Consider the following 13,376-nt stretch of genomic DNA (forward strand, 5'->3'; position numbering starts at 1 on the left):
TGTCTCCAAGTGATTTGGCTTTCTCTTTATACCAGAATAGACAGTAGGCCACAGTGTCAACAGCTTTAGACTCCTTTTAATGAGGGGATGAAATAGTTTGTGTCTGAGGGTAAAACTGTAGAGAAAGGCTCGTGTCCCAGCCTCTGACACCCTGCAGTTCAGGGGCTTCATGTCCATCTGTTAGGTTCGTGTTGTTTTGCGGGTTTTTTTTGTTTTCTTTCCTTTTCATGAATGTATTGAGTTAATTTATGAGCTAATGAATACTTCTAGCATCCTAGTACCCTATCATGAGAGGTTCCAAACTCTTTGCTGATAACTTAATATGTAGGTTTCTCATTTGGCACTTTTTTCTCATGGAAAAAGACAAAAGCAAAAGCTTGTTTCACTTTATCCATCAGGTTTTGTTGGCTATATTGTATTCCTCCTCAGTCTTTTATTCTGCATAATGAAGATTTTTAATCTATTTAGTTGTTCCTTGAAGCCCTTGATCATCCTTGTTGCCTCTGTATTTCTCAGTTCTGCAATATTCTTTGTAGAAAAATGATGGCCAAATAGTATTCATGATATGGATTTTTAATGGTGTTTTCTGTTTTGTTCTCTTTCCCTTTCAGATTAATTCCTCACTTTATTTTTGGCTGTTACTCTGTGTTAAGCTGGCATTTACATAAAGCCATTATAATTCACAGATTGCATTCCTGGCTATTAATAATCAATTCAGAGTCTAACGTTAGGTATGTAATCAGGATCCTGGTCCTTTTTCCTGGTTTTTATCACGTTGCATTTATCAGAGTTAAATTTAATCTATTTTTTTCATAGTCATTTTAAGAAGATGAGGAACAACCATTCTGCGCCATGGTTCTTGTTTAGTTGCAGGGAAGGCAAAAGGCAGAAACATATATATAATGCTGGACTATGCTGGTTGGTGTTTTGCACTTCAGTAGATGTTGTTTTTTAGTCCTGAGATCAGTTAATTTGTCGCCAGAAACGTAAAAGAAGGATGAAAGGACTTGAAAGTAACCGAAAATAATAAAGCTTGGACTATCCATAGTGTGTTTGAATTACAAGAGTATGATGGATCAGGAAGGCAGTGTGAGATACAGAAGCAAGTGTGGAATCTGTAGCATTACCGGAAACCTGATGCCTTCTTAGAGAAGTTATGAATAGACACCCAAGAAGATGTGTTATAACAATGTTGGAAATAGATTTTCTCAGGCTATCAAAGATATAGTAAAATATGTTGGTTGCTACCCAACAAGCCTCCACAAAATACTAGACCTAAGAGCAAGATTAAAGGAAAAGATTTACCCTAAAAGGACACTGTGGAAGAGAGATACAGTTGTTCAGAAATCCCTTTTATTTTGATTATCTCTTTCTGAATTTTCGTCATTATTTTGGCCGAGCTCTGTTCTAATAAAATCTGGTTTTACCAGTTCAAAGCACCTGTAGTATTTTTGGTTTGCTTAATTGAAAGAAAAGGTACAAGTAGATCTGGCTGTAAGTAGTGCTTGATGCAGGGCCTAGTGTTTCAGTGATGAAGCTGACAAATTCTCTTGATCTGTTAGCAGTTGCAGTCTAGACTGGCTGCTGATTTTATTGCAGCTGTCTTGCGTTCACTCGTGGTTGTACCATGGGTATCAGGAGCTAATATTAAAAAGATTTCTGGAACAGTGACTGTAGGAGTTCTAGCTAGTGTAAAGAAATGTCTATATGCATGACAATGGACTGACCATGGCTAGTATTAGAAAGCGTATGTATGACAATTGAATGACCAAAACTAGGAAATTGCCACTATGGTTTTAGTTTTGTTTTCCATATTTCAGATACTGGTTAATAACACAAGTCTGAGGAAATAATTGTGTTTTCTTTAAATATGATTTTGGGCTTTTGAAAAGGAAAATATTATTGAAAGGCCATTTGTGTTCTGTAGGTGTCACAGGTAATGTTGGTTTGGGCTCCAAATTAATGCTAAGAAGACAACACAATTATGTTTCAGACAGAAAGGAATGAATAAGTCATAAGATGTATAAATAGGGAAATTATAGTAGTGGATTGTCATTTGTCCTTGGGATGATTGGCTCCTTCATGGATGACCTGGGGAAAAACATGTTCAGTTATGAGTACTGCACAGAAAGCAAAAAAAATATGATGACAATACATTAGGTATCATGTTCCAAGCTAGAGCATTAGTAGATTTGCTGAGTAGACTAGAAGCAGCCACATCTAGTTTGCTTTCAGACATTAGAAATATGAAGCTGCAGTGATAAGAATTATTAAAACCCAAATTGTATGGCACAATGGAATTATGTGAAGATGAATAGGGAATTTCAAGAGAATGATGTAAACACGTAGTAAAAAACAACTGAACAACAACAAAATAGCCACAAAGGGCAAGCTTAGAGTGCTTTGTCCATGGTAGCAAAACCAGTGATAGGATGCTATGGATTAGTGAGAGCAGGAGAATCACCGATTGAGTAGATATTTGAATGCAATATTAAAACAAAGAACTGCTTAGGCTTAAAGGATGAACATACCACGACCAGGGACACATGGCAATATTGGATCCTTTCCATGTCTGTGCAATGAGGAGAAACAATGATGACACTTGCTATTATTGAATTACCTTCTTTTTCTTTAATTCTACTGTGAGGACCTCAGTAAAACCCAAGAACATTCATGCATCATTGTGATGACTGACAGCATACACTGGAGTTATTAAAGATGTGGATGTAAGTCAAAGAAAACAAATTGACTCTCCTGAAAACTGACTTTTTTTCCTGGTAAGATACAAAGTAAGAAAATTTAAAATGGTGGCATGGTCAGGAAATTATACACAATGATATACACAATGATACTAACTTTTTATGCTACTGCTGGGTATGTACAATGTAAATATCAGCTGTCACTAGATTATCTTGCCACCTTCTGTTTCTGTAAGTAATCCGTTTAGCTAAAGCTGGGGAAACATTAAGCAAACCAACCCCAACGTGTTTATTCTTCACATCAAATAATTTTCTTTATTTGATGGCTAGTTTTAAACAAATAATGATTAGTACCAGTCAGTTCCAGTTGCTTTCCAAACATATGAATTATGTTGCCATGGAGCATAAACCTCTGGATGTCTCTGGCCTGTCTGACCTGCACTGGCACAGTTGTAATTAGCAGGAACTCTTAAATCTATATGCTTCTTATCTTAATGGAAAGTACTGTTGTATATATAGTGTTCACTGCTAGAGTTCAAGGGTCCTGGAATTCAGCTTGATCAAAGCTGAATTTAGTTCTTGCTGGAGCGTGTGAATCGGCTTCTCTGGAAACATGGGTATTTGTTGGGTACCATAAAATGACCTGCAGTGTGTTCACGTGGCTGTGAAGAATTGTCTGAAATGAAGCCAGATCCCTTGGCTTTTGTTTTGTTGGGGGTTTTTTCATGTCTTGTTAAGCACACTTAAGTAGCAAGTTCTCCAGGTGCAATGCAGTGATAGGCTTATATTTTGATTGAACCAAGCATTTCCTCTACCGAACTCGAAGCAGTGTGTTTTCATACACTGTCAGAAATGGCATGGTGGAAGGAAGAGATGCGATTAATGTAATAAACTGCATAACATGTACCGTGTCTTTTAATGAAGCCAGTCCTATTTAAAGTAATCCTTATCTCTGAGGCAGTAAAGTTCTGGATTTCAAATAAGCAGTGGTAGAAAATCCATCTCAGAACCTTGTAAAATTTTCCCCATAAGTATTTTCCCTATTTCAAAATACGTTGAAAGCTGTTTATTTCTATTAAGAACTTGTTTAATTTTAGCTTTCACACACTGAATTTTACGGTACCTTGGCCTGGATAGAGCAGTCTGTTACGAGAAGCTTTTTAGTTCTATGATCTCTAAAGTTCTCTTAATTGAAAATCTATAAATCTATGGTAGCAGCAGTAATTTTGTAACAGCTGTGTAACACTTTGTCAACAGATTCAAGTGTCTACTTTTCCCTTTGTTTCATGAGAGGTTAATGTTGACTTGTCAGCCTTACTCTGAGACCATTCTGTCTACAAGTTTTAAGGAAAAGCACAACATTTTTTTCCTATTTTTCTGCTATGCCTTCAGTATTCCATATATTAAGGAAAAATAAGGAAACATCCTATTAGTCCAAATCTATAATAAAATAAAGAGAGATAATGGGTTAGGAGGTCTGGTCTCTCTAAAGGGAAATTTTATTCCTCCAAAGTTGTGTGTAGATTTTAGGACAAAAGGTATTTTTTAGTTTAAGTTATTTTCCTTAAGTGTGTCATCTGCATTGTTCTGGCTTTGGACGCCACCTTTTTCATTAGGAATTGTATGTGCTCTCTGGTTGTCTGCATTTCTTCTTTTTGAACAAAGGACTGTTCCAAATGGGAAATACAGACCTTTATTATCTCTAATTAAATTAATTCATTTGAGAATATAACGGTGGTCTGTTTCTTAAGCACATTTCATGTATTTCCAAGTGTTTCCATAGTTATGAAAGTAAGTTTTCAAATCCTGCAAACACACAACTAGGAATGACTGAAGTTTTTGGATAGCATCATGGATCACAAAATCCCAGACTGGTTTGTGTTGGAAGGGACTTTGACACTCATCCAGTTCCAACCCCCTGCCGTGTGCAGGGACACCTCCTACTAGAGCAGGTTGCTCTAAGCCCCATCCAGCCTGGCCTTGAACACTGCCAGGGATGGGGCAGCCACAGCTTCTCTGGGCACCCTGTGCCAGCGCCTCAGCAGCCTCACAGGAAAGAATTTCTTGCTTATATGTAACCTAAATCTCCCCTATTTAAGTTTGAACTCTGAACCCCTTGTTCTGTTGCTACAGTCCCTGATGAAGAGTCCCTCTCCAGCATCCTTGTAGGCCCCCTTCACATTCTGGAAGGCTATCTATGTGTTTTGCTTTATTTAAAACATTCATCAGCATAAGGATAACAACAGGAAAAGTTTCTGTAGTTAGAGATAAATCAGAATTAAGCAACTTAGTTTTTACTCTTAAAATGTATTTCCATCATTACAGACTTTTACTGTTGTTTTTATGCGTTAGTGGAACAGTGGTAAATAATTATGGAATGGTACATGTAGCTTCTATCACTGTAGGAGTCCTGTTCTGAATGGGTTTACTAAGGACAGAGCAACTTTCTTTAACAAACTTTCTCTAACAAAGAGCAAATTTCATGAGCACAAGGTTAAATGACAATTTTTTGCTAAGATTTATAGGAATATCTCAGAGGCAACTGATGAACAGATTGACAAACGCAGATACCAGCAGCAAGACAATGTGTGCCTCTAGAAGCTGGTGAGAATGTTCAGTAAGGTTATTAATGGCCCTTCATATTAATTGCCAAGGAAAATGTCAGCTGTGCTCCCACGGGGCTTTGTTTGAAAACAGTTCTGTTTATTGTGTTAATTATGGAGCTGGAAAATGGAACAGCTCCTCCATGATGTGGAAGCTTGTGGACTTTACAAGGGCAAGGGTAGACTGTTGTCATCTAGTATGTCACAGTGAAATTGTACAAGCTTTGGGCTGGTTTTGTCTGTAGTTCAGATAACTAAAAGATTCTGTTTGGTACAGGAAAATAGTGTTGAATCTATAAAAACAAGAGCAAACCCCTCTTCATTAAAAGAATTAAAAGTTAGATAATTTAAAACTTAATGAAGGAGAAAGATGGGTAGAGAAGATAGTAGCAGCATTGGTATTGTAATGAAACCAGCAGGGAAATAGTCTTCATAAAAAGGAACCAAAGGAAAACCAGCACAAAACCCCCTGAAGCTTTGATTCTCCATAGGAAAACACATAAATTGTTTCATCTGCAGGTAGCAATGGTTGATCTTGTGGAATAAAGAGTTGTCTTTCAAAGAACTTGAGAAAAGCTGCAGGGAAATACAGAAGTAAGGTTAATCAGAGTTTCCAAATATGAGGAATTGTAAATAGGGTATTTTCAGTGAAATGATGACCCCTGCATGCAGAAGCAGAAATGTGCCAAGTCCTGGTTAGAGCCAAGGTCAGAAACTTTGTTTTGAAAAGCAGTTGGAATTTGAGCTGCAAATTCTGTGTTGTAAGGGAAGCAAATGTGTTTGCTTAAGCCAAAGATGCTTAACGCTTCTCTGCTCTTGTAAAATGTAAGGTTTAACTAATGCCAGTTAATACAATGAATAACAAGAGGTTAAACAGATTTAGAGACTAAAAGGTTATTTCCACTTTCCCCCCCTTGCCCCCTGCAAGATGTGAGATTAATATTTTCATAAGAAGGAACAGAACTTGAAAAAAGTCTTTAAAAGTTATGGTTTTATTACTAAAAAAGGAGTGTCATTTATATAAACTGGTCATAGCTACAGTAAAATAAATGCCTCATACATGTATTGCTTTGCTGAATGCAGAAATTTGCTGTCATCTGGGGGGAAATATGTTAGAGGGAGAATGCAGAGCAAAGGATCTGCACCAAGGACCTGATTGAAAATAATTTCGTTTTCCTGGGCTTGCAGTGTGACCCTGCATGAACCAGCATCCCAGCAGCAGTGAGCTCAAAGGCTTTGATCACATCCAGAATTCTGTGAGAAGACTTTCATTAGAGCTGTGTGAATACAGAGCGGTTTGTGGAAAAGTCTTTGGCTGCACAGAAGTGACTTGGCAATCTTTCGTTGGGGCTTGAGCTCCCCTGTGGGATAAATTCCTTAAAAATTGTTTCGCTGAGCATTTTAGGAAAGTCTCCTACTTTGACTGCAAAAGTTCCTTAGTGGAAAAAGGCATCTTCTTATGAGTAATGAAAGATAAATTATTTGAATATTTTTTATGTATTGCTGTTTAAAATAGTTTTCAAACACTAATTGCTTAAAGATCTTGGAGTAGAACAGTAGAACTGCTTCACATCAAATAGTTCTAATATATATCAGAGCAAACATATAGAATCATAGAATGGTTTGGGTTGGAAAGGACCTTAAGATCATCCAGTTCCAACCCCCTGCCATGGGTAGGGGCGCCTCACCCTAGACCAAGTCGCCCAAGGCTCTGTCCAGCCTGGGCTTGAACTCTGCCAAGGATGGAGCATTTAACACTTCTTTGGGCAACCTGTGCCAGTGCCTCACCACCTTCACAGTAAAGAGCTTCTTCCTTATATCAAACCTCAACTTACCCTGTTTCACTTTAAACCCATTACCCCTTGTCCCATCGCTACACCTCCCTATTTTTTAACCCTTCCTAGGGATAGTCCTCCCCATATCACCAATTTATTTATGGAGAACCAACCATTAGATTTTTAGGTGTTTTGAGAATTGGGTATTGTATCTAACATGCTCATAGACTGAGGATCTTCTAGGTAGTGAACCTCAGAGTTGAATTCATAGTCCAGCTTCTTGTCCCAGTGTCCTCAGTTTCAAATTACAGTTTGTTGAAAACTCTTTCTGAGGTTTAGAAAGGGCCTATTGAGGACTGGGTGAAGCTCTAAGGTTTGCTGCACTAAAGGGGATGTACGTTTGTAGAGCTCCTGCCGCATCGTGGTATTATGTTCCTCAGGGCTGACTCAGGCAATGTTGATGTGAGAGCCCAGACAGGTACAGTCAGTCTATAGCTGTAGATGTGTGAGCCTTTAAACTAGAATATTTCTAAGCCATATTGGATTAGAAAGGCAATAATATATACTATATAAAGCAATTTGAACATAAAATCCACAGGCTTTGCACACGATTCTGAAACGTATTATGGCTTTTTATTTAAAGCAGAAGCAGCAGCAGGTCGAGCGGGTGGGTGTAGGTAGAACCTTTCTCTTACACTACCCCTTACACTGCAGTTTGCATGTTCCCTGTGAGTTCTTCATGTGGCCTCTTTGATTTCTGAAGGCAATTTGCTCTCCTGGCTAAGTCAGGTCTTGGTGTAGGCAGTTGCCTCCAAGACTGAGCTGGTTAATATGACTGAAAAGTGTGAATGACTCAGCCATTGCCTTTTTATAGCTTTCTTGTTTCTGTGTCAGGGCACTCCCTGGTCACCTTCCCACTGGCTTTGTTACCAAGATAATCCTCCCCTTGTCAAGGCCCTTTTCCTCCTTACTTGGTGCTTTATTGGCTGCAAGTCTTGAGTTTGCCCAATGAGTTGCTTCCATTTAAGAACTTTGTTTTGCTGAGGCCAGACCAGAATCTGAGCCCAACGTGGAGGTGGAGGGTTCACAGAATAAGAAAGGGCTGTGAATCCAAAAGCAAGTTGAGAGCTTAGACCTCAAATTAAGAATTCTCTGCGTGGTTAACCTTGGGAGCGGGGCCTAAAGGTTTATTTTGGCTTGGTTTTTTCTGCCTAAGTTTTAGGAAAGAAGAAAGAAGCATCTTATATGAAACAAACTAAACAAGTATGTCAAAATCTTGTTCAAACATAGAATCACAGAAGAGTTTGAGTTGGAAGTGACTTAAAGCTCATTCAGTTGCATCCCCCTGCCACAGGCAGGGACACCTTCCACTAGAGCAGCTTGCTCCAAGCCCTGTCCAACCTGGCCTTGAGCACTGCCAGGGATGGGGCAGCCACAGCTTCTCTGGGCACCCTGTGCCAGCGCCTCAGCACCCTCACAGGAAAGAATTTCTGCCTAACATTTGATCTAAATCAACCCTTTCAGTTTAAACACGCAGAGACAGATATTGCTACAGATATTCCTACAAAACATCTTGCCTCATTTTTTTTCTCCCTTCCCCAGTTTCTTCTTTCTCCTTTTTTTAAGAAAGGTGATGGGAACTGCCCATATCAACTGATTGTTTCAACTGATCTGCTGGAGGCTGTACTAGGCTGTCATTGAGTAATGATAGGTGTTTTTATCTGTAGAAAGGGATGTTCTGTATTCTCTTTTCTATTGCTCCTTTAGTCCTCATTGTTAGTGTCTGTTCTCTTAGCATTTTCCCTTTATTTCCCTTCTTTGCAATTGTTATGCAGTCATTCTTCTTTGTGTCCTTCTGTCTTTGCTTGTATTCTCCTATTAGTAGAAGCGGAGAATGGGCAGATGGATTGAGAATAGCCTTGGAAACCAGGCTCCTTTGAGCATCAAGCTTTTGCAGGGGCACTTTACAATGCTCAGGTCAGATCTCTAGGTATGTCTGCATTGCTCAGTACTGCAGATTAACATAAGGAAAGAGCAGAATCACAGCTATATATACCTCCAGGTATCACTGCATTTCTCCGCCAGCCAGATCAGCCAGATGGCGGGTTTCTTGGACTGTGTGCAGTGGTGGTACTTCTAATGCCCAAGCTGGTTTGTCCTGATCTCCAGCCTACCCTGTACCCCTATGAGGGAATTCAGAGCCAGGTTGGGCATCTTTCATGTCATTCTGTTATACTCTGTAGGCATACTTAAAGATGTAGCCATTCATGTATTTAGACTTCTAGCTCCCAGTGAAGCACATAAAGGCATGAAGTCTGTCAGAATTTTTCTGCATCTCTCTCAGGAGCTGTACATCTCTACATTGTGCTGTAAGGAATTCTGTATTCTTCACATAAATCTGTCTGTGTAGAGAGGTGTTTGTTTTGACATGGTTATCAGTACAAGGATGCAAACCAAGAAAGCACAAACTGTCTGTTGTTCAGTTTCTCAGTCATCTTGAAACAGTCATCTGTGTGTATGCTGTCACTGAAGAGGCACTTTTGTGTCCCCTCAGCTTATTTTCTGCCTTGCTGGACATCTTTCTTTCTCATCAGTGAATCTTTTACCTTCCAGTAGCAAATATACCATTAGAAGTACAGACTTGTACAGTATTGTGCAAGTATTGCAGTAAAGTATTGCCAGTCTAATATTGCCATCAGATTAATCCTACAGATCTGCTATGAATCGGGTAGAATGGGTTTCTACCTTATTCAGTATGAAATGTTTAGCACGTCTTCCATGACTGCAGTGTTCTGCATTGCAGATGTAAACTGGACTAACACCTGGAGGCCTGTTCTAGGCTGGCAAGGTTTATAGTTATATCAAAATAATCAGTTCGCTTTGGCAAGTGTTTCCTTTTCTCATGTGAAGTTAAGTTGCAGCATAGAAGTGAGATGGACTGTCACCTGTGAGCAGTTTTTGGCAATCAAAATGCACATGTGTGTAAGTTGCAAGGAAAGAGGATCTGTTGCAGAGGAAAACAACACAGTGTAGTGTGATGGACTGACAAGTAATTTCATGTGCAGAATATGTTGGTTTTGTAGAAGGCTCCTAAAAGTAAAGTTCTGCTGTGTGAGAAAGGTGTGTGATCAGGGTGGTGGGGGTAAGACTTTTGGTGACTGTTGTGTCAACAAAGATTTCCATTAACATGGAATTTGACTTTCATATAGGAATCCAATGATTTGTTGACTAAAGTAAATACTTAATTGCTTTACAGATAGGCATTGAAAATAGACTGCCTAAACAAATATTCATGTTGAACCATAGTTACTGGCCTGGGTGGAGATCATAGAATCATAGAATAGTCAGGGTTGGAAAGGACCTTAAGATCATCTAGTTCCATGGGCAGAGACACCCCACACTAAACCATGCCACCCAAGGCCTCATCCAACCTGGCCTTGAACACTGCCAAGGATGGAGCATTCACAACCTCCCTGGGCAACCCATTCCAGTGCCTCACCACCCTCACAGTAAAGAATTTCTTCCTTATCTCCAATCTAAACTTCTCCTGTTTAAGTTTTAACCCATTACCCCTTGTCCTGTCACTACAGTCCTTGATGAATAGTTCATCCCCAGCATCCTTGTAGGCCCCCTTCAGATACTGGAAGGCTGCTCTGAGGTCTCCACGCAGCCTTCTCTTCTCCAGGCTGAACAGCCCCAACTTTCTCAGCCTGTCTCCATACAGGAGGTGCTCCAGTCCCTGATCATCCTCGTGGCCTCCTCTGGACTTGTTCCAACAGTTACATGTCCTTTTTATGTTGAGGACACCAGAACTGCACACAATGCTCCAAGTGAGGTCTCCCGAGAGCAGAGGAGAGGGGCAGGATCACCTCTTCGACCTGCTGGTCACGCTCCTTTTGATGCAGCCCAGGATACGGTTGCTTTCTGGGCTGCGAGCGCACACTGAAGCCGGCTCATGTTCATTTTCTCATTGATCAACACCCCCAAGTCCTTCTCTGCAGGGCTGCTCTGAATCTCTTCTCTGCCCAACCTGTAGCTGTGCCTGGGATTGCTCCGACCCAGGTGTAGGACCTTGCACTTGGCATGGTTAAACTTCATCAGGTTGGCATCAGCCCACTTCACAAGGGTGTCGAGGTCCCTCTGGATGGCATCCCTTCCCTCCGGTGTATCAACCGAACCACACAGCTTGGTGTCATCGGCAAACTTGCTGAGGGTGCACTCAATCCCACTGTCCATGTCACCAACATAGATGTAGAACAAGACCGGTCCCAACACCGCTCCCTGAGGGACACCACTCATTACCGGTCTCCAGCCGGACATTGAGCCATTGACCACAACTCTTTGCGTGCGGCCATCCAGCCAGTTCTTTATCCACCGAGTGGTCCACCCATCAAATTGATGTCTCTCCAATTTAGAGACAAGGATGTCATGTGGGACAGTGTCGAACGCTTTGCACAAGTCCAGGTAGATGACATCAACTGCTCTGCCCCTGTCCATCAGTTTTGTAGCCCCATCATAGAAGGCCACCAAATTGGTCAGATACTTCTGTGTTGCTGTATTTAGGAAAACCAAAAAACTTAAAGCAAGACAGGCATATTTTGGCACAAGCTCAGGGAAGAAAAAGCACAGCTAGGAAATAGAATTAAGTAAATATATTATTGCAAAAGTGTGGAGCTAGTGTCAGGATCAGGACTGTAATCATGAGTGTGCTTCTTTAGCAGTATTATTACAGTGCTATTAACATACTTTCCTTATTTAGTAATATCAGATTTTAAATGCAGACTTGATAATCACACTCTGCCAGTTGATAATAATATATGTGAACAACACAGATTAAGTTTCACTGAAACTTTCTGCTCAAAAGTGTTTGCTTAACTCTGCAATCATAAAAACCATGTGAATTTCAAGTCAATGTGATTTAATCCCCAAACCAATCAGTGCATGTTTCTAAATTACAGGGGTTGGAACTCAGATGAGAAAACCTGATTTCACATTCTGAAGAAAGAATGGGCTGTTTTCCCAGTATGTTGCCATTAAAAAAGTGATGATAATTAGGAAACTTTGGGGGAAAGCAACAAATTTTAAGCTACCTCAGAAAACAGTGGATATCTGTCTAGTCTAGAAGGTAATAACAAAGGAGATCTCTTACTTATTGCTATTACTATTTTCTATCATAATACACTCATCTTTATATGAGAAGTATTGGTGGTGCCATTATCCCCTTCTCACACAGGTTCTCTTCCTCCCAGGTGTAAGTTGTGAAGCACACCCAAAAGCCAGGTGTAAGTTATGAAGCAATTTATGTTTTCAGTGACGTACTTAAAGCTGTGGTTGGGTAGTACTTGGTTGGATAGTCATGAGACAGGGTAGGGATTTTCTTTTATCCTTTGCTTTATCCAACTGAGCAGTCCTTGTTGACTTGCTCAGTCTGGGGAGGTCTCTGGAAATGGCAAGGAAGAAATATTCCACCTATTTGTGTGCGTACACTTGGGCAGGTAATTTCTTTTTAGTCTTTTGTCATTTAAAATTGCTATTGTGACAGCAGCTGGAGAAGTGTTGAGGGAAATGCACTAATTTGACTTTTGATTTTTCCTTCCTTGCTTTTGTGGGGTAGACTTTACTGCAAATGGGAGTTTCTCACAGGGTTTTAATAAGGAGTTTTCTTGTGTGTATCCTTTTTATAGCTGGAAGTGTTGCTCACCCTTTCATACTGGATTTTGAAGGGTATTTTTAGCACAAGTTGAAACTGAGGCAGTATTCTGATTGAAACAACTGATGATCCAGGTTATCTTTTGTGTTACGCGTACAACTGCCATCTACTGAAATTAGCTTGCTTTTGTAGGTTTTGGACTATGTTACAGCTTTGAATGTATCTTTGTATAATGAGAGGTGTATGTTTCAGAGCCAATGTTAATAGTGAGGAAAAGTGTGCTTGTTAAAATCAAGCTGTGGTTGACACATCTGAAAGCATCATAACTCATAAATTATTGACTAGAATAATTGCCTATTTAAAACTTACTTTTGAATACAGAGGCCAGCTGGACTAGAAACTATCTTTATATGGCAAAGATTCTGAAAGATGATTAAATTGTTGGGAAAATGAGGATATCTCCCACATTAACTATGCTCACAGCAACTAGAACCTGTCTCTTGGTGTTCTTTAATAATATGTATGGGTGTTTTCAGCATTGTCAAACATGAAGCCTACAGACTTTTTGTGGAAGAGTGGAAACTGAATGATAGCAATTTTGGCACACACTAGATATTATCAGATGATCCTGCTACCAAATGTTTGCAAA

Source organism: Psittacula echo, assembly GCF_963264785.1.
Source record: "Psittacula echo genome assembly, chromosome: 1".
Lineage (NCBI taxonomy): Eukaryota > Metazoa > Chordata > Aves > Psittaciformes > Psittacidae > Psittacula > Psittacula echo.